General features: G+C 36.7%; 1 protein-coding gene and 1 non-coding gene across 2 annotated transcripts in view; both read right to left on the bottom strand.

Annotated features, from left to right (window-relative positions):
• MAGI2 (membrane associated guanylate kinase, WW and PDZ domain containing 2) overlaps positions 1–20,495 on the bottom strand; it is a 1,616,214-nt gene that overhangs the window by 1,476,839 nt on the left and 118,880 nt on the right. The gene's annotated exons all lie outside the window — the stretch shown is intronic.
• On the bottom strand, positions 2,612–2,719 carry LOC133768546 (U6 spliceosomal RNA). Its single transcript, XR_009867000.1, has one exon. It is a non-coding gene; the product is annotated as a U6 spliceosomal RNA (small nuclear RNA).

The following is a 20,495-nucleotide window of genomic DNA, read 5'->3' as shown; positions in this document are numbered from 1 at the left end:
AACATAAAATTTTGTTGTATGTTCATCTAACCTATGTATTTGTTTTAGTATTATTTCTGTTATATGTATTACGGGCTTACTTTAGTCCTTTGGCTATCACCCTCCCTGCCTTCGTTTGACTTGTGGAAGCTCTGTCTTTTGTAGGTGAGCAGCATTTCTTGATTGGTGGTATATCCAATATTCTTTGTAGCCTTTACTTAATAAACATCTTGGTTGGGCTAAGATTGTTTGATCACATTTTCCTTCTTAAGTATTTCAGAAGTCTTGTACTATTGACCTAAGGCTTGCCTGTTCATTTTTCCCTTCCTATAAATAATGCCTTTTTTCTGCCTGGCTGGTTTACATTTATTTTTAATTGACAATTAATAATTGTGTGTATATGCTATACAATATGATGCTTTGATGTATGTATTATTACAGAAAGATTCTATCAAGCTAATTAGTATAATCTATCACCTAATTTATCTTTTTTAGGTGGTGAGAACTTAACAAGTCCATTATTTTTTTGGAAATACACATTATTAACTGTTGTTACCAACTAAAATTTATTCCTGCAGTCTAAGTTAAACTTTGTACCATGTGATCAACATTTCTCCTCGTCCCATCTCCTCTACTCCCAGACTACTTTCTGTGTCATTCATTAAAAGCTAACAGTTTAGTAGTTAAGATGCTTTTTCCCAAGCTGGAGTGGCTGGATTTGATTCCCAGCTCCAGATCCTGACTCATTTCCTGTCAATGCATTAATGCAGAACCTGGGAGGCAGTGGTGATGGCCTAAGTAATTGAGTCCCTGCACTTACATGGGAGACAGGGATTGTGTTTCTGCATCTAGGATCTGGCCCCAGTTGTTGAGGGCATTAGAGCAGTGACCAAGAGATAGCAGCTCCTTCCCTCCTTCTCTCCCCTCCTTCCTTTCTTCCTTCCCTCCCTCCCTCCCTCCATCTCTTTTCTTTCTTTTTCTTTCTTTCCCTCCCTCCCTCCTTCCCTCCCCCTTCTTTCTTTCTTTCTTTCTTTCTTTCTTTCTTTCTTTCTTTCTTTCTTTCTTTCTTTTTCTTCTTTCTCTCCCTCTTCCCTCCCTCTCTCCACCCCTCTCCCCCTTCCTTCCTTCCTTCCTTCCTTCCTTCCTTCCTCTCTTCCTTCCTTCCTTCCTTCCTTCCTTTCTCTCACTCTCTCTCTAACAAAAAATAACAAAAAGAAACTCAGACACTTGGATACTACCCCAGATCCACTGCATTCAAAAAGGACAGTTAATAAATTCACTAGGCTATATCTTTAGTACGTATGTCTTGAGCACATGAAAAGGAGGTGAAATTTTCCTGTCAATGGTAAATACATCTATTTTAAAGAGGTGATAGGTCATAAAAATTAACATCATTGGTTAAGGAGACAGTGTTTATTACCTGTAGTGGCAAGGAGAGCCTAATTCATGAGGAACATGAAGCTGTGGTTAAACCTGGAATGGCTAAGAATAAACCATATAATTTCAACAGGTTAAAATTTCAACAAGTTGAACTCTTTATGGTGAATTTTCAATGGGTTGAACTGATGTGGATTTTCAAAGCCTGCCTTCATTTATTTTTTATTTCCTAATTTTAGACAAGCTGACAGGAATCCAACACCATTTGGATGCTAGACAGAAAACCAGATACATTTTCACAACCATCATCATGATATCTTGGCCCTGGGAGCCACAGTTACACTCCTCAGCTTCAGTTCCATTTGTTTCCACTACCTGGTTAGTGAATTAGTTTTCTTGGACTAGTCTGCATCTCTAAGAAGCACTCCTAGTGCAGTAGAGATGGATTGCCAGTTGGAACTTCACACAGACAACATGCCTACCTACGATGTCCCTCCCTCTTTTATTTCCAGTACCATACTCACATTTAATGATACATTTATAAATATTGTAAGGAAATATCAGATCTTCTATTTCTACTTTTAAAAAATGAATCTTAGACCTTATTTTTCATTCTCTGCAAGAATAACTCCCTTGTGTCAATAGGAAGTATTATATCTTGAGCACCATGAAATCCTCAATAAAAATAAATGTCTGTTGAAACAAAATGTGTCTTTTACAAAATTGTAGTTGAAGACATGGTCTATTATATGTCCTATGTCCTTTACAAAAGAACTACCAAAATGAATTTTATCTCTAAGTCAATGCCAGGACAGTTTTTTTTTCTCTACAGATTGACTTAGATGTATTTTTTTCTTCTACGACACAATGAAAAAATATACAGCCCAAGAAATTCTTTTTAGTCAGCGTGTCCAGGGAATCTAAACTCATATTTATTGCTCATCTATTTGTAATTAAGTCAACTCAGATACCAAGTACCACATATTATTTTGCTTCTCTTGGTTTATTGTTTTATTTTACATTTTCTCCATCTTCAAATCACTATACCAATTATCAGGAGGAAGCATTCTTTTTATTTACAGCTTTATTGAGACACAATTTAAATACAAACACTGGTATATATTTAATATGCACAGTTTGATAAGTTAGAATTTATTCCTACCCTAGATACTAACAGTACCCTCCATATAATAAACGTGCATCATCCCCAAAAGTTTCTTTCTGCCCCTCTGCTTTTAGTGCAGTAAAAAAATATGGAAATATGAAATGCTTCATGAATTTTTGTGGCAGCCTTGCACAAGGGCTATATTAATCTTTTCTGTATCATTCCAATTTTAGTTACATGATGCTGAGGCAAGCACCATTAGGAAGTACTTTAAAAGTTATAAAATGAGAGGACACTAATAAATCTATCAATGTACTACACAGACACTCTCAGATTTGACATAACTTCTAAGACTCTTCATGAAGGAGAGAGGAAACATTTATATTTATTTCTTATTGATTTTCACAAGCCTGTCTTTAAAAAATGACATTGGCCTCCAAAATGTATCATATTCCTTTATGAAAGTAATACATAACCTGTTTAAAAAAAGGTTTAAAGTGAGAATTCTATCCCCCCTCATTTTTCCAGTCCTGTTCCCTATAGCTTATCATTGTTAAAAGTTCCTTATAGGGATAACATAAAAAAAGACCAAGTGTCTGGTAATAAGAATAGATAGAATTACAAAGGATAGAAAGTTCCAACATGGGAAGCATTCCACACAGCAGACTCACAGAATGACAAACGCCCTAAACAGTACTCTGACCTCAGAATCAGCCCCTAAGGCATTTGGATCTGACTGAAAATACCATGAGAGCATTTCAGGCATGGAAAGCCAAGACATAGTGGCACAAACGGTTTGCATGAAAGATCTCTGTGAGTGAGACCATAGTGGAAAGAAGGGGCCATCAAAGAAGGATGTACTTTTCTCTGAAGGGAGGAGAGAACTTCCAGTTTGCATATGGCCCTGTCTAAAAACTGTTGGAGTTTGTGGACTCAGAAGGCTTCCATAGCCTTGGCAGCTCATGACTAGAGCCTCTGGTGATCATTGATGTCATAAATAAGAGTGTCAGTTGTTAAATCAACAACAGGAGTCACCGTGCACTTGCTACCCATGTTGGACCTCTGTCCACTAAGAGAATTAACGTTAAAACTTGTCTTCAAACTGTACTTTATACTTTGTTTGTGTGTGTGCAAATAGTTGAAATCTCTACTTAGTATAGAATTGGTCTTCTGTATATAAAGCCAATTAAAAGTGAATCTTAATGGAAAATGGAATGGGAGAGGAAGTAGAAAGTGGGATTGGAGTGGGGGTGGGAGGGCAGGAATGGGGGAAAAAACACTATATCCCTAAAAGCTGTACATATGAAATTTATATTCATTAAATAAAAACCTTCAAAAAAGGTTCCTTATATAGCATTATAGGAATTATCTTCAAATTATCTTTTAATTAGTTTTCATTTTAAAAAAGTCACTTCAAAACTATTTATATTGTAGCCAGAGTATGTATTATAAAATCAAATAAATAATTGAGGATGAATATTCAATTGGTAGCAACCAAAAGATGCCAAGCTCACCAGTCCATCCATCTCTATATCCATAAAAATCTGTCATGTCTGATTATAATTTAGTGATACAATGTATAAACCCTTAAACTACAGATTCTTGGATCCAGGAGTCACTTTAGAAGTACATTAATACATAATAGTTATTATTAAAATAAGTAAAAATCATTAATTTCATGACAGTATGGTAACTAAAGCTCTGAAGAGTAAATGAACCAGTTTTCTGGGATGGATCCAACCCCCTTAACCCCAAATGTATATGAGATAATATGAAACTCTCGGAACTGGGAATGTAACAACTAACTGGGTGCATAAAAAAGTCAAAGTGAAGCAAAAATATAGCCACTAGATCCTTCACTGAGGAAAAAAAAAAAACTCAATCAATTCTAACTGTTTCAATAAACTTTGAGGAGTTCCATTACTCTATGAACAATGAAGTGGAATATATTTGCTCCCATGATGTTTCCAAAGCCTGCTAGGGAGGTGTAAGGACATAAACATGGGACAAAACAACAGCATTGTAAACAGACTTCAGTTCAGATTTATTTACAGGAAGATAAGTGCCACAGGAATGAGTGGCAGGAACAACTCGTGCATAGTATTGTGTAGGAAGTAGGCTTTCAATCAGGCTTATAGGATACAGATAAGAAAGAAGCTTCCAATAAAAAAATAGGCTGAACAAAGATGAATAATTAGGAAAGTTTATGGTGTTTTCAGAAAACAGTGAATGGCTAAGTTTCACTGAAATGAAGATTTGTAACTGTGGAGACTGTATAAATGCTTGGTGGCTGGAAATCTCTAAATGGTGTATTTAAGTACTTGGACTTCATCATGTAAATAAGAAGAAGCCTCTGAAGGTTATTGAGGAAGGGGTAATATACAAGTGGTATTGTTCCCCAAGTGACTGAATTAAAGAGTATGCCAGAGAATTGGACCTGTAGTAAGAGTTGATGTCAGGGAAACCAATGATGAGGTGATCCCCAGTGGTAGAGCTTGGGTATATATGGAAAAGAATTCCCCGTGTCTATAACTTCTCCAGATACAAGGAATGGAAAATCTTGAATGAGAAGATAATTTGCAAGATGACTGTCAGCAATGTCCACACCCAACTATTCATTACATATTGTGAAGGACTTAATGGTGCTCCCCACATTCATATGTTGAAGTTCTAAGCCCTAGTTCCAGAGAATATGATCTGACTTGGAAATAGGATCATTTCACATGTAATTAGTTAACATGAGGTCAGAGTGAATAATGTATGCCCCAATTCAATATTACTGGTGTCATTAAAAGGAGAAGTTGGGAATTTGGCATAGTGGTTAAAAAGCTGCTTGGGACACCCATTCCAAATTGCAGTGTCTGGGTTTGAGTCCCAGTTCTAGTTCCAATTCCAGGTTCCTCCTTCCTGCCTCACTTAGCAGGTGATGGCTCAAAAACTTGAGTCCCTGACCTCCACGTGGGAGACTTGGGTTGAAGTTCCTGGCTTCCAGTTTCGGCCTGGCCAGTCTTGGCTGTTTTGGCTAAGTGGGGAGTAAAGCAGTTGATAGGAGTGTTCTCTCTCTCTCTCTCTCTCTCGCTCTTGCTCTCACTCTCTCGCCCTAACCTTCTTGCTTTAGCCCTTCCTCTTTATCTTTGAAATGAATAAAAAAAAAAAAACACAAATACTTTAAATACCTTTTTTCAAAAAAGGAGAAATGTGGACACAAATAAACAAATTCAGGGAGAACACAGGTAAGTATGAGAGAAAAGATCACAGTACCCTTTGTTTAGGACAAGAGACACCAAAGATTGCTGGCAAACCACCAGAAGAAGCATGAAACAGTTCTCACAGCTCTCGGGAGGAACCAGCCATGCTAATATTCTGGTCTTGGACTTCTATCCTCTGAAAATGTTAGGCAGTAAGTTTTGTCATTGAAGCCACTCAATTTGTGGTACTTTGTTATGGTAGCATTAGTAAACTAAGACATATCAACACTAGAATCTAAGAAGGCACCAAGATTGGCATCTTGGATTTTGTTGAGGCATAGAGGGGAAAAATGCTGTTAACTGAACTTGCTAAATTGAAGAACTAAGAAATTCTCATAATGCATTGTATCTAGATATGTTCTATAAAATATAAGAATTATGAAAAACAAGAAGAGCCTAAGTATATATAGATCTGTAAAGCCCAATCACTTCTTGGTTCTAAAGATTCTGTGAGACAGGTATTTATTTATATAAAACCATAAGTAACATATTAAATATGCTCGACAGTGGAAGATGGCCCAAAGTCTTTGGGCCCCTGCCCCAATCTTGGAGTCCCAAAAGAATCTCCTGGCTCCTGGCTTCTGTCTGACTCAGTCCCAGCCATTACAGCCATCTGGGGAGTAAACCAGGAGATGAAAAATCTCTCTCTCTCTCTCCCTGCAACTCTACCTTTCAAACAAATAATAAAATCTCTAGTATAAAAAGTATGCTGGAATTTAAGATTTTCATTCATTTTGCATTGGCTCTTTCCAGTCAAGAACACCATCTCTTATCCTATATTTTCAATAGTGCACAGGAAATTGCCAAATAAGAAGCGGTTAAAAATATAGGAATATCAGCATTTAATTTGACAATTATTACTATTATTAGGGACTCATAAATAACCTGTCTACATTTTTCTCTTTTTTAAATTATTCTTTTAACTAGTCAAATTCAAAGGAAGAATAAATGTAAATTGTATGTGATGAACAAAAGCATCCGTTATCTTTTAGGAATAGCAACATGCACCACTGTGATTTTTCTTATGTTGCCATTCTGCCCTAATTAGCAAGAAAGAATCAACATTTTTCTCATTTGCTTATAAAGTGTCCTTCCCTCAAAGCACTTCCTGTTTGCATTTCTATTCTCATTAGGACATCATTCATTAACACAAGTAGCTTTATTTCTTTCCAATTGGCCTTGCAAATACTCCTATAATTTCCTATGAACATTTCACCTCTCAGAAAAAGCAGCCTACTTTTCAGGTTTTATTTTCAGAGTATAAAATTTAAGATAATAATAATAACCAAGAGTTTTTTTCCTTTCTCCATTTCAGCATATACAGGGAAATCTTCCTGAATGGCTTTTTGATTCTGCTTTTTCCTGCTCATTATTTTACCAAATGGCTGAAAACACATCAATCCTTTTCCAGGCACTCAGGCTCTCTGCAATCTGCTCTTAAGTTTTTCCTACTATTTTCTCATCCATGATTCCTATAAATAAAGTCAATGCCTGTGGCAGTATATTTAACTTATGGGTTACTGAGCCCTCTATACTCCTGGGCATTTGCTCCTCATCCAGTTAATTACTGTTGGAGGTCTTCCCATTCCTAGGGCCAGGATCTCCTGTTAAATGTTTCTTCAGTGCTCACTTGGTCTCCTTAGACAGAAATTATCTCTCCTTCTGTATTCTCAGAGCTATTGATTCACACAAATACAAAGTAGCTTGCAAGTACATTGTGCATGAGTGAGATTACCAATTCTTCTTTCAGGATAAGGGTGTTTCCTATGCAATCAGTTATGGTTCATTGAATCCACCTCTTTGAGAGAGACACAAATACACTATTAGTCAATCTTCTGTGAGCACAGGCACTGTAACTCTATTTAACATCCTGAGTCACTGGTTCTCAAGCTCCCTGTAAATATCATTGTTTATTTATCTGTGGCCATGATCCCATCTATTCCTGACCCTGACAATCCTCATTTTCTTTTCTCTTTTTATTTTTTAAATTTCTTTGCATGCAATTCATAAATACAACTTTAGGAACATAGTAATTCTTCCCACTGTACCTGCCCTCCCACCCTTCTTCCTCTTCCCTCTCCTGTTCCCAATCTTGTTTTTCACTAAGATCTATTTTCATATAACTTTATACACAGAAGATTAACTCTATTCTAGGTAAAGAGTTGAGCATTTTGTATGAGGAAGAAAAAGAAAAAGAAAGAAAGAAAAAACAAAACAAACAAAAAACTAAAAACAAAGAAAGAATTACTGGGAAAGCTGCTTCATCTTTATCTTTTACAGTTTTTTTTTTTCCCTGAACAGGCTTAACAATACTTCATTTCATAAAAAACCTGTTCCATAACAATATGCTGGGTTAAGTGATGAATACTGAACATCTTCCTATCAAATAAACATCTTACAGAAGAATAAATAGCACAATAAAACAGCAACAAAAAAAAATTTAACTGTGGTGCAGCAGGTTAACACCCTGGCCTGAAGCACCGGTATCCCATATGGATGCTGGTTCTAGTCCCAGCTGCTCCTCTTCCCATCCAGCTCCCTGCTATAGCCTGGGAAAGCAGTAGAAGATGGCCCAAGTCCTTGGGCCCCTGCACCTGTGTGGGAGACCTGGAGGAAGCTCCTGACTCCTGGCTTCATATTGGCGCAGCTCTGGCTGTTGCGGCCATCTGAGGAGTGAACCAATGGATGGAAGACCTCCCTGTCTGTGTCTGCCTTTCTCTGTAACTCTTTCAAATAAATTTTAAAAATATTAAAAAAATGTAACCCTGTTGTCAAATCTAGTGTCATATTCAAGTATTTATAATCTTATTAAATTATTTCAATACATGAAGAACACCAAACACCTTTATTTCTCGCTACTCAATCCTACCTTAATACTCAGACTTCTTTGTTAGTCCTTTATCTAGTGACTCTTTCTGTGTTATCTTCATTTTCTATTAAAGACTCTCACTCTCTCTCTCTCTCTCTTTCTCTCTCTCTCTCTCTCTCTCTCTCTCTCTCTCTGTTTATTTGAAAGACAGATGTCAGGGGTTGGGAGAAGAAAGACCTATTTTCCATTCACTGATTTACTCTCTAAATGGCCTCAACAGCCAGGCCTGAGCCAAGCTGAAGCTAGGAGCCTGAAACTCCATCCCTGTCTCCCATGTGGGTAGCAGAGGTCATTTACTGCTGCCATCCCAAGCATATTCGGGAATATGATTCAGGAGCTGGATCAGAAGCCAAGGAGTAGCCAAGACTCGAACTGCTGCTCTGATTTAGTATGCTGGTGTCTCAAGCCACACTTTAACCTTCTTCACCACAAAACCAGTTACAAATGTTTCTTCTTCACCTCTGCCACAGTGTGGATCACCTTATCTTAAGAAATTGCTTATCTCCACAGCTTCATTGATTTTGAATGATCAATTTCCCTTCTTAGATTTATGTTCTTTTATTTTTTAAAATATTTATTTATTTGAAAGGCAGAGTAACAGAGATAGAAAGTAAGGAAGGGAGGAAAAGAGGAAGCAAAGGAGGGAAGGAGAAGAGAGAGAGAGTGAGGTCTTCCAACCACTAGTTCACCCTTCAGATGGTTGCAACAGCCAGGGTTGTACCATGCTGAAGCCAAGAGCCACAGACTTCATCCTTGTCTCCCATTTGGATGGCAGGGGACCAAGTATGCTTAACCTACTATACCATCACACCAGCCCCACTTTCTTCTTAGTTTTTTAAATAATCTAAGATGGATTATGGATTATTCTAACATGTAGAGCTCCGGTTGTCCTCTCTCTTCTCTTCTACCATACAATCTCGTGCTCCATTCCTGCGCTTTCAACTGAAGAACTGGCATTCCCCTTAAATTTATCATACATAATGGTCATGGAATTCCTTGGAGGTATATAATATTTATCTCTTTGTTAGATTTCATCTGAAATGTTTGAGAAACATGAACAATAAAAGCATGGATTAAATATGATAACAGTTTTTCTTTGAAGATAAATAAGCAAATATGACACATTCTATCAATCAAATAAGTACACGTTTTCACAATCTGTGAATGATGGCTAATTAAGAGATTACTCACATTTTTCTGGAAATATCTGATTTGTGTGCCCCAAAGTAAAATGTTGTCATTAAAGAAATCTTATATCAGTTCTGTATTAATGTGTTGCAGCTCTTCTAATTTAATTATACAAACAAAAGAAATTACAATGGCCTTTGCAAGTGAAAAATAATTGTACCTCTGATACTATTTAATGTAATTAAAATATAATGAGAGCTCATTTAATTAGCTTATATGATCTGACATTTTCTCAATTGTATTGCACATACTAGCCAAATTGTTCAACAACACTATGTAACTTTAGTTTTTTTAATGTCCTTGATTGTCAAAGTAATGTTTTACCAGTTTCAGTGTCTCTAGCTACTCGCATATTGACTTGCATTTGAAAAAATACTCAGTAATTTGTGTGTTGAATATTAATTTGAAAAGAAATCCAGAAACTGTTTTCTTCTAAGTTTACACAATTCAAAAGGACTAGTTTCCTGCTTTTTTCCTGCAGAGAAAAAAGTGTAGTATCATCACTCACAGCCACTTTTGATTTTGATATTTATGTAGCTCATTACTTTTTTTTCCAGAAGAAGGGAAATATTTCTAATCTGTTGTGAAAACAGAGTTTTATCACTTTTGAAACTTTAACAACATAGAATATGTGTGCATTTATCACTGTACTGTCTTCTCTTTTAGAACAAAATATGCAGTGCCAGAGAAGCCATTGCATCTAAGACATCAGGAGAGAGCAACGACTCTGTTCCACATCAGTAGTTTTTACAAATATTCAGGAAGTCAAAAATTCCTTAGCTAAATAAACCTCTCATATTTGAGTAAAATTATTTTACCATCATTTTTCATTCACAGCTTCCTATGTAATATTTTATTTATACCTAAAATGAACTATCCTTACATTTTATGGACTTATAAAATGTAATGGTATTTTCATAATGTGTTGATTCATTCCTTTTATCCATATCCATTAAAATGTGCTATTAGGTGATATTATTTCACAATAGGCCAATTGTATAAAAAGCATAAGAATTTATAAAAACTTTTGCAAATAAATTCTCAATACAGCATCACCATTTGTTATCTTCTCAATGTTGTTGTGACTTACAGGTGGAACACCACATTGAGCATTAGGAACACTGGATGCTGCTTCTGTCTTGCCTGGGAAAACGATTTCATATCTTGAGGTTCTAAACCCTTACTCAGAAAAAGAAAGGGCTAAGTAAAATGGCCTCCAAAATCCCTTCTACTTAAAATTAGTAATAATAATAGGAAGAAGAAGAAGAAGAAGGAGGAGGAGAAGGAAAGAAAAATACTAATGGCTAACACTTCTGATACAGGCAAGGAGGTAACCAGCAGGAGAGATCTGAGAGAGATCTGAGGTCACAAGTACCTCAAAATAATCCCTCCTTCTTCACCCTCCCCTCTTTATACTGTGGCTAAAGTAACCCCAAACTTCTATTTCCACAAAATGGCCACCCAGAACCACTTCAGACTGAAGGTAACATGGTTGCAGACCATGTCTTCATGGTGATCAATAGCCAATTATAAAAACATTACAATAGAATTTCCACAGATGACACTCCTATTCTCCTATGTCTATCATTCACCTGACACTATAATACTTCTAAGAAACACTCCCTCACCCCCCAAAAAAGAACAAAAACTCAAATCCTAGAACTGGCTGCTTATTCCTAGAAAACTCCTCCCCAAACACCATCTCCTATGAATATAGTATTTCTGCTCACTCAAGATCCTATAATAGGGTTATCCCTCTCAAATGCATACTGCTGCTCTGTTAACAGTAAATCTCATTCCTCTGTTAATTTTTACTTATTTCTCATGCTCAAATTCATTCTTACATCTGAGTCAAGAACGAGACTGGACCCAAACATATGATGACATTACTATGTGTCAAGACCTGATTATGTAATCTACATGACACTTTGTGTGCTAGCTACTATTATCCTTATTTTACATGTAAGGACACTGATTCTGGAGAGGTTGAGTGATTTGCTACAGGTCATTCTGCTTAAAAGTGGCAGTGTTCAGTACTGAATCCAGGCATCACATGATCTGTGGTCTGTGCTCTTAATTGTTACATTCTGCCAATCCTTTTTGGGAAGACTGTTACTTGTTTCTGCTTATGGCACTAATTCAAAGTCTTGGTGTTCACGTAAATCACTTGAATATTAGAGCCTATTTTGATTTTTTTCCCTAACTGTAGCATTTGCCTGCTACATGACCTTTCACCTTGTCTGAAATGAGAATACACATCTATCTCACAGTACAGCTGTTTAGGGTTGAAGCTGAAGAAGTATGGTCCAGATTAGTCCCTAGCATACAAGAGGCAATCAAACAATTTTGTTTCCTTCTTTCAGGTGTGACCTACAGAGGTGATACTGAGGTTAGAACTTGTAATGAAGACCACATAGTAGGCATTTTTAGCTCAAATGAGACTGAAAATGTGACCAATACAGAAGTGTGGGGAGCATGGAATGAAATTAAAAAAGCAAAACATCTTTGTGTTCCTCTAGTGTATACTCAGTGTTACAAAGTCCTAAAGGCTGGAGTTCTGGGAGTTTGCTCAGTGCCATCTCTACAAGAACCCTGGGGACAGATATACAGGCAAAGCTGATAATGACACATAGCTTGTTAGAATCTCAGATTTGGGTCCACAGCCTCACGCACTCTACCTTTCATCTGGATCCTTAAACTAGCAATGAATTTTCTACAATCTTCCAAGAATATTTGGGGAATGTGGAATTTAAAACACGCACTCTTACAAAAAATAAACTTGCTGAAAGAAAGCAATAATTAAAACCTAGTCCAATTTACTTATTATTTTAATTAATTAACATAATTTCCTCTCTAACCTTATAGTTCTGCTTTAATTATAGATATAAGAAATAAAAAGGAAAGTAAAGAATTCTTGGCACTCATCTTCCTTTCAACTTTTGAGTGACAAAGGCTTAAATATTTAAGAAGATGGGCTGAATGAAAAGTAAATTGACAGTAGGATTAGTTGAGAAGAAGATTCAAGGATAGGGATTAAATAGAGACTTTTTTCATATAAAAATTTTGAATTTAGATTAGAACTACATCTCTTTGTTTTCCTATTGAGTTCCAACTACTGTGGTCTGTCACTGAGAAATTGATGATTTTTTAAAAATATGTATTTCAGTGTTTACAAAATGCATTGGAAAAAACTCATGGAAAGAAGGAAAATCTGTTCTTCACAGCTGGCTGAATAGAATATCTATGCAAACCAGGTTTAAATAGTTCATTAGGAAAAGTTATAAAATATTAATTTTATTTAATGAAATACAGCTTTAATAGGTAACTTTTATTATAGAACAGTCCCATCTACTTTATAGTAACATAAGGTTTGAAAATAAAACATCAGGTTTGATTGTAAACCAAAAAAATTGTATAGAGCAAATAAATAGTATACACCAAAGTAAACAAAATGTAAACTGAATTGTTGGAATGTAAAGTTTAAAAATCACCTGACATATTATGTGTATCGAATATTTTAATATATTGTTAGTTGAATTATTCAGATTAAATTAACTAGAATTTAGAATGCATCAAAATATTAAAAGTGGCCATTTTGTTATACACTTGTTAAAATCAAAATTTTTATTTTACTTATTTATTTATTTATTTATTTGAAAGGCAGTGTTACAGAGAGTTACAGAGTTGCAGAGAGGCAGAGGCAGAGAGACAGAGAGAGAGAGAGAGAAAGAGAATCTTCCATCTGCTGGTTCACTCCCCAAATGGCCTCAACCACTGGGGCTGAGCCAGACTGTAGCCATGAGCCAGGAGTTTCTTCTGAGTTTCCCATGTGGGTTCAGGGGCCCAACTACTTGGGCCAACCTCCACTTCTTTCCTAGGCACACTAGCAGAGAGCTGGATTGGAAGTGGAACAGCCAGGACCTGAACCAGAGCTCATACGGGATGCTGATGCCCCAGGTAGTGGCTTCACCCTCAACACCACAGTACCGGCCCAAAGATTAAATACTCTGTTCAAAAATCTGAATTACTTACATTTAACTATGACAAAAGACACTGCAGAAATGTTTCAATACAGTGATTTCAACAATGCCATTTACTAACAAGTAGAGACTTTCTCAATGAAAATAATGCTGGAAAGAAAAATTGAAAATTCACTTAGTATTTTATCCATGCATGATAAAAAGTACAAAGTGAACAGGCTGTCCTAAGTATAATGGCATAACTGCTGTGGATGAATTATTATAATATGTCAGATGTATCAGTTTAGATTGAAATGGATTTTTTAATTAAAATGATTAAAACATCAGATTATGCTCTGGTATTGTAAAAATGAAAAAAAAATTATTGCAATTCATGGCCTATTTCCAAATTTTAAAAGCACTTCAATGTGAAGGATGGACACTTTCTAACGAACACAGATCAGTCTGTGCTGTGCAGAAATCACCAACGCCAAAAACCTTATGGACTGGTGTGTAAGTTACATCTTTCTTCTGTGGTTTCAATATTTTAAAGTGCTAGGCTCTGTGGTAAGTGATTAAAACGCCAACTACTTCACTGATCTCTGATTTAAACTTGTATGGTCATAGGGCATATGTGAGTAGATCAAAATTATTAATCTATTTACTTAAGTCAAAATCATTGTAATTGTGTTGTTTTGTTTTTATTGAAGGAGAGTCTCTTTTTTTTCAAGCAGTGTTGCCAACTATTCCTGCTGCAGTAGAGGCTATCAGATAAAGCCATATATAAATTAAAGATAGGAAGAATGCACCTGTTGCTGAAGAATTGATGAAGCATCTCTATCTCATTAGTGAAAAATGCATTTAGCAAACTCTCATGTTTATAAGACTACTAAAATAAATGTTTGGATTTTCATAAACTACTCACAAAGCCCAGAACGTCAACTATGCCAAGTTAGGCATAGAGGATTTGAAGCATGCAATTTTGGCTCATTTGGGGAAATCTTAATTGAGTAGTAATTTTGGAAACGATCAGGCAAGCAGAAATCACTTCAAAACTTTCTCTCTATTGATGGACTCCCAAACTCAATCCTGGTTTCTAGAATATGCAATAGATTGTTAGGAAGGTCTCTCAGAGGACATATCGTCCAGGATTCTGGGCAGTTCAGAAATCTCATGAATAAGGAAATACCCAGGCTTTGCTAAAGCCCATGTAGGAGGCATGATAGGGGAGGAGCAGCTTGCAATCTGGCTGCCCATATCCTGTTTATATGGGGAACTCTGATCCCATAGGGATGCAGGGTTAAAGTAAACACTGCTAATGTATGGTAGTATTTAAGGAAACATTATTCACAAAAAAGATATGGCAATCATTGTTCTCAAACCTAAGAGAATCTTATCTCAGCAGATTAGCCTAAGAATGATGGTACATCAGAAATTAGTGGATAAATGTAATTAAAAGATAAATTTGGGACCAGTGTTGTGGCATAGCAGGTCAAACTGCTGCCTGCAAAGCCAGCATCCCATATGGGCTCTGGTTCAGGTCACAGCTGTTTCACTTCTGATTCAGCTCTCTGCTAATGTGCCTGAGAAAGTAGCATAAGATGGCCCAAGCGCTTGTGCCCCTGTACCCACTTGGGAGACCCGGAACAAGCTTCAGGTTCCTAGGTGTTGCCCTGGAACATTAGCTGCAGCCATTGTGGCCATTTGGGGAGTGAACCAGTGGATGGAAGTTCTCTTTGTCTCTCCCTCTCTCTCTCTCTCTGTAACTCTACCTTTCAAATAAATAAATAAATCTTTTTTAAAAGATAAATTTATGGGGCTTGCGCCGTGGCTCACTTGGCTAATACTCTGCCTGCAGCACCGGCATCCCATATGGGTGCCGGGTTCTAGTTCTGGTTGCTCCTCTTCCAGTCCAGCTCTCTGCTGTGGCCCGGGAAGGCAGTGGAGGATGGCCCATGGGCGCCTGCACCCACGTGGGAGAGCAGGAGGAAGCACCTGGCCCCTGGCTTCGGATGTGAACCAACAGAAGGAAGACCTTTCTTTCTTTCTCTCTGTCTAACTCTGCCTGTCAAAAAAAAAAAAAGATAAATTTATTTTAGTTCAAAATATCTTGAAATACTTATATAGTTTCTCCATAATATAGGTTTTTATGAACATTTTGAAGATTCTTCACATGTATGGAATTCAAAAACAATTGACAACAAATAAGTTTATCCTTTAATATCATTTTCCATGAACTTTTTGAAGTATTCTCAAACAACTAACATGTTTAGATTCAAGGGAAATTCAATTTAGAGAATCCAGTTTACAAAATAAAAGCTCTACCAAGAGTGATTCATATTAGCTGAATTTCAGCATTTTAAGAATTCTAGAGTTGGGAACAGAGTCATGCAAACTGTATACTAATGCCAAGTAATTTTGTTAAGCCCTTCCAGCGTGCCAGAATTAGCACTTAGTATGCTGAGCGTTTTTACATACTTTAACTTATTTCATTCTCCATCCCACCCTATGAGGTAGGTTCTAAAAATACCTACATTTTAAAGTTGAAGAAATGGATACTCAAAGACTTGACCTGTATTTCAATAGAAAGGAACTGCAAAAATAACAGGAGGAGGAGAAGTAGGAAAATCAGTAAGATATAAATTTTCTTTATAGATTTCTGTGGCTTTCAGCCACCAGTTTTATCCTTCCCTTTGTTTTCTAGTAGTAGTTAAGATATGCATTTTATTTTATTTTTTGTTAAAAATCTATTTTATTTACTTGAAAGGCCTCGTTATGAGGGGGTAGGAGGAGGAGACAGAGAGGGATCTTCCATAAACTGGTTCACTCTCCAGTGGTCATGAGGGCCAGGAGCAGGACCAGATTGAAGCTAGAGACCAGGAATTCCAACAGGGTCTCCCATGTGTGTGCATAGGCACAAATTTTTGGGCCATCTTCTGTTGCATTCCCAGGCACATTAGTAGGGAGTTGGCTCATACAAGGATCAGCTAGGACTCAAATGAGCTGGCATTCATACGAGATGCCAGCATCACAAGTAGTGGCTTAACCTTTTGTACCACACTGGCCAGCACGTTTTTAATTTTTTTTTAAGGTATACATTTTAAATTACTCCTACATTTATAGAAACAAGCATATTAATGCTGGCCTCCCAATCAAAAGAAGGGGAAGGAGCAGACTCAGCAATTAAGTCTCCACTTCTGAACACCTGCATCCTGTATTTGAATGCCTGGATTCAAGGCCATGCTCAGCTTCCAATTCAGCTTCTGCTGATGCACACCTTAGAAGACAGCAGGTGACAGCTCTAGTAATTGAGTTCCTGGCTTTATCATGGCCAGGGCCCAGCTGTTAGGAGTATTTGGGTAGTGAACCCACAGATGGAAGAGCTCTCTCTTTCTCTCTGCCATGACTCTTAGTGGTTCTCCCAAATTAGGTAAGATATATAGAAAAATCCATGTATGTACATTTAAAAAAATATTTTATGTATTTATTTGAAAGGCAGTGTTACAGAGAAAAGGGGAGGGAGAGAAAGAGAGAGAGATTTTCCATCCATTGATTCACTCCCCAAATGGTCCCAAAGGCTGGTTCTGGATCAGATCGAAGCTGAGAGCCAGAAGCTTCTTCTGGGTTTTCCATGTGGGTACAGGGGCCCAAGGACTTGGGCCATCCTCCATTGCTTTCCCAGGCCATTAGCAAGGTGCTGTATCCAAAGTGGAGCAGCTGTGACTCAAACTGGCATCCATATGGGATGCCAGCATTGCAGGTGGCTCAATGTGTTGTACCACAGCACCGCCCCCCCCACCGTATATATCTTTCTATTGCTTTAAATGAGATAATCACTTGTTTGTCAAGAACACTAACTAATCCATGCTACTCCTTGTGAAAAACAGTTACACTAACAAAAAACAATTTTTGGATATGTAAATATTTTAACATATGTTATCAACAGAGTTAAACTGCCTATTTTGAAAGACAAAATACTAACATACAGTACTCCCCATCTTGTTCTAAGATATTACACAGAGGACTGAAACCCTAGAGAGTGCCAAACCCTGTCTATACTGTTTTTTCCCCTTGCATTTACATACCTATAATTGTTTAATTTATAGTTACAGTAAGAGATTAGAACAGTTATAATCACATACTGTAATAATTAAACTTTTGTGAATGTGGTTTCTCTCTTTTAAACTATGTTATTGTACTATACTGTAATTTTGGATCACAATTGACCCAGGGTGACTGAAATCATAGAAAGTAAAACCATGTAGAAGGGAGGACTACTATATTTGACTTAATATTGTCTGACTTTATTATAAACAAACACTAAGTTCCTCTGTAAACATGATTATGCCTGTATGAAAGTAAATATACATCCAAAATTAAATTATTTGAAGGTGACATTGCCGAAGGTGTCATAAGAAATTACCAGTAATAAAAATCTCAAACATACATTTACAGCATTCATCTTGTTTAAAGATTGTAAATTTGTATTTTCCACTATATTTAGACAACAATAACAATACAAGTTGTATAATAGTATGTGAAAGGGCTACTTAAGCAAAATTTTAACTCATAAAACAGAAATATGGAGTATCTAGAAACAAAATATTACAAGCATTCTACCTTCAACAAGAACTGGAAAAATCACTAGATTACAATGCTTTTCTGTTGTGATCTTATTCTGGAATCATAATGAATAACCTCTTGTGTGACAAATCTCTAAGCTCCACTGTAATCTGTATCAGCCATCAGGACAAAGGAGACAAGAAATCACATCTACCTTCAGAAACTCATTACTTCTACAGCATTTACTTTGTACAACTTAAAAATTAAGGAAAGAAAACATAAAAATACTTCAAGATGAAAAGCAAGCAAAACACCCAAAATGCTTTTATTATTCACATCAATCACTTTTTGGAAAATGCATATTGACTTACAAACATTCTCAACTTCCAAAGCCTCTATATTTTATGGAGCATTAAGAAAATCAAGCATTATTTGACATTAAGTGATAGTATTTTAAATACTTTCTGAAATATAGAAAAACCTAACTACACTAACTGGCATTGACAGAATAGAAGGATAAGAATAAAACAGCTAAGGTAAATCTTTATTTTAAGAATGAAATAAAAAAATGGTGGCACTGTGTTTAACAAAACAATGTTGTAACTCAGAACATGACTGAAATGCAAGACTAAATAAAACACATCGCTGAGGGGTTTTGTTATAGGTTGCTATTTAAATCAATGAGTAACAAACATTCTCTATGTCCAAATTTAAGGGAAGGAAAGTTCAGAAATTTCAATTTTGCCTGCCAGGAAAAAAAAAAGCCCACAAACCAAACAAAAACATTTCCAGGCTTCAATGTGTAAATCTATTTACAAACCTCAAGTTTAAGTCTAGAGATGATAATGATGGGCATTAAAAATAATGTTCAAGGTCATATCACTCACTTGTAGATTCTTTCCGCATTATAATTCTAACAGTCAGGCTTGTTTAACTATTCAAACAGCACAGAATAGCCTGAAGCTGTGATTTCTGCATAATAGTAAAGAGTAATCCAAAACACTTGAAACTCAAATCACAACCAAAAAGTCAAAGCACCAACACTGTATCTCATCAGGCTTGTTGACAATGCATCCTGGAGGACTTGACTTGATCTTCAAAGGGACACCATTTGCTCACTGATCCAGGAATGGTGTGCAGGGCTCACAGCAGACTTAGCTGGCAGCTCAGACATAACATTTAAATACTGACTGCAATTATGCTGACCCTCAGATAAAGGTTGTCCTATCAAAGAAACTGTTCCATGAGAAAATAAAAAATAAGCTCCATCACTTCAATGTTCTCTCTTAAGACTGCCCCTGCTTTATTCAGCCTTATAGTGAACTGTTAGGAAAGTTAAAAGCAGAAACTAAGAAGCTAGAAATGATTTTTGGCAGTCAACAAGTCACAGCTTTCTGTCTATCCAAAAGGGGAATAGGCCATCTATTTTGATCTGAAACAGTATCTAGGAAATAGGATCCTATCACTTCTGACAAACCTAAAATGAGACTTAGGCGCATATCACTCCTATTGCTTTAATGGTTTGGGGATGAGCCATGTAACTTTTTTTTTTTTTTTACAGGCAGAGTTAGACAGTGAGAGAGAGAGACAGTGAGAGAGAGAGAGACAGAGAGAAAGGTCTTCCTTCCCTTGGTTCACCCCCCAAATGGCCACCAAGGCTGGCGCACTGCGCCAATCCAAAACCAGGAGCCACATGCTTCCTCCTGGTCTTCCATGCAGTTGCAGGGCCTAAGCACTTGGGCCATCCTCCACTGCCTTCCTGGGCCACAGCAGAGAAATGGACTGGAAGAGGAGCAACTGGGACAGAATCAGGCATCCCAACCAGGACTAGAACCCAGGGTGCCGGCGCCACAGATGGAGGATTAGCCTAGTGAGCCGTGGCACCAGCCAAGCCATGTAACTTTTAATTTTATTTTTTTAACCTGTAGTTATAAATCCTTTGACATCTTCTTTGTCTACCACATATTTCTTTATATAACTAAAAATGATTATGTGTGAAAATGTCCACAAACCATGAAAATACAAATTTATTAAGCTAGTTCCCTTCTTTAACTACTTAAATATTTCAAATTCATCCCATTTTATTTCACTCAGGACCATATCTGTATGACAGCAGATCAGCCTTGAAAATACACTGTGGTGTTTTAAATCAATGTATTAATATTTAAAAGAAACACAATATTAATCTGAGTCACTAGGTCTTCACA

The sequence above is a fragment of the Lepus europaeus genome, chromosome 1, assembly GCF_033115175.1.
Source record: "Lepus europaeus isolate LE1 chromosome 1, mLepTim1.pri, whole genome shotgun sequence".
Lineage (NCBI taxonomy): Eukaryota > Metazoa > Chordata > Mammalia > Lagomorpha > Leporidae > Lepus > Lepus europaeus.
Note: the sequence above shows the minus strand (reverse complement) of the source record. Positions and strands in the feature narration are given on the sequence as shown.